Raw genomic sequence first — 2,218 nt, forward strand, 5'->3', positions numbered from 1 at the left:
GATATTTGCGGGCTGTGTACAAAGTGCAAAATGTGAGGCAAAATCAGAGGATGTGTGATGATACGCAATTTTCTTCTCCGTCCGTGTGCTGCTGCTCCCGTGCCTCCGAATACGGATCGAGCAGCGAGCAGAGCCTTTTGGATTGAGGCGTTCGGTTCGACTGTTTTCGGCAGAGCCCCTTGCACCCCTTTCCCCTTTCCCCTCCTCCGGCGGCCGGTCCGATCGGCCCGGCTGACAGAGCGCTCTACAATTATGCTAATGCTGCGGGGGTCCAGACCGGGGTCCAGACCCGGGTCCAGAAGTGGCCGCCAGAGGCTCTGCAGCATCCTGGCCGGGGCCGTCTTGTCTCTGCTGCAGCAGGACTGGTCCGCCCCGCCCGGGCCCCGCCCCGCATCAAGTGGACAAGCCGGCCAAGCAGCAGGCCCTCTTGCACCTCCACGAATAGCCCTTGCTTCACCACCCCGGGCTGGACGAACCAGAAGCTTGCCTGCTCGCAAAGCCTGCGGGGAAGGAAGTAATTATTATTATTATTCCCGAAGTGCGCAACAAGCGCCCGTAAACTTTATTATTTGAGCAGCCGAGGACGCCCACGGCTTGCAGCGCATACAACAAACTTACAACAATGTTGTGGCTTTTATTCTTCTGTGTTGGAACGGCCAAATGTGCGAAAATGTTAACGTTGCTGCACCGCGCTGTCCATTGTCGTCATGACCTGCGTGGTCATGGCGTCTCGCAAACTCCTCGATCTATCTACATCTTCACTTTCAAAGAATTAAATAAAAAGTGACAGTAATTATTACTTTTTTGACCAATGCGCATTGCGTTGTATAATTTTCTTTTCGAGCCTCCGGAGATTGCCTCCCGATAAACACTGAATTCCCCGAAGCGCAGGTGGTGCGAAACGCGCGATGGGGTCGTGCTGCAGTGGCCTCCCGGGATTATTCAGTTTTATTTTTTTCTGAAAAAAGGTAAAAAATAAAATAATGCTCGATAATGGCGAAACAAAAAGTACCCGGCAATGTAGTGGTTTCGCTTTATCAAAGCGCCATCTCAGACCGCCCTCCCGACAGAGCGCGGCCACCTTGATAAATAATTATCAATTACGCCGGTTGTTGTTGTGTTGTTCTTCTTGCCTCTCGTTGGTGGCTGGCTGCCCAAAACAAACTCCGGCGGCTCCGACCCAGCGGTGAGCGGTGTATGTTATCATTAGGGTGGGCAGAGGAAAATGACCACCTTTGGGGTCGTTGTCAGGTCCGCGCGGCCGCTACTGGGAGCAAGGAGTGGGGCGCGGGTGACGGCTTCATCCGACCCACTCGCGAATGCAAATCTCTCATACCGCGTCGATAAAGTGTTACTTTCACCGCTCATTGCCCGTGTGCAATAGGGCCGTGTCTGTCGCGGGGCGTGCACACCGGTCAACACAACAACAAAAAGAAAAAGTTAGCTATAGTTAGCTAATTTATCCTTCGTCATGTATAGCCAACAATTGTTTGCCAAAATTTGCCTATTTGGCTTAGCTAATGGTTGCTAAAAAATTCTCACCTAAGGTTGAATTGGCTCATGCATTTGCTATTTTAGCTTTTTCTTGTTGCTTCGTGATTGCGTTGCACCCTTTGCACGCGTGCGCTACCCGTTGCACCGGGAGGTGAGGAACACGGTAGCCCGCCATTCGATACCTTTAGCCCACGCGCCACACGGGCTACGTATCCGGTGGTGTTGGACGCAGGGCAGGTTCTCCATTACTGTTCGGTAACGGCGATATCTGCACCTCGGAGAGGTTGGGACGTAAGCAACAGACAAACAGACAGACAGACAGATAGACAAAAACAGAAAACAGTCAGATAGAAATACAGAAAACAGACAGAAAAACAGAAAACAGACAGAAGAACAGAAAACAGACAGAAGAACAGAAAACAGATAGAAAAGCAGACAGAAAACAGACAGAGAAACAGACAGAAAACAGACAGAAAACAGAAAACAGACAGAAAACAGACAGAAAACAGACAGAAAACAGACTGAAAAACTGAAAACACATAGAAAAACAGAAAGCAGACAGACGGAGGGATGGCGGGAAAGCCTTGATTGGTGTTGCCGGATGCATGCAGGCGATACGTACGGGTTCCCCATAAAGCGGGCGGTGCGCGACGCGAGGCGACGCTCTCTGGAAAGTAAAGAGCCGCCTGCGAATAGTAATGAGCGGCTTATGTGACGCGACGCA

Source organism: Frankliniella occidentalis, unplaced genomic scaffold, assembly GCF_000697945.3.
Source record: "Frankliniella occidentalis isolate FOCC.00 unplaced genomic scaffold, Focc_3.1 Scaffold296, whole genome shotgun sequence".
Classification (NCBI taxonomy): domain Eukaryota; kingdom Metazoa; phylum Arthropoda; class Insecta; order Thysanoptera; family Thripidae; genus Frankliniella; species Frankliniella occidentalis.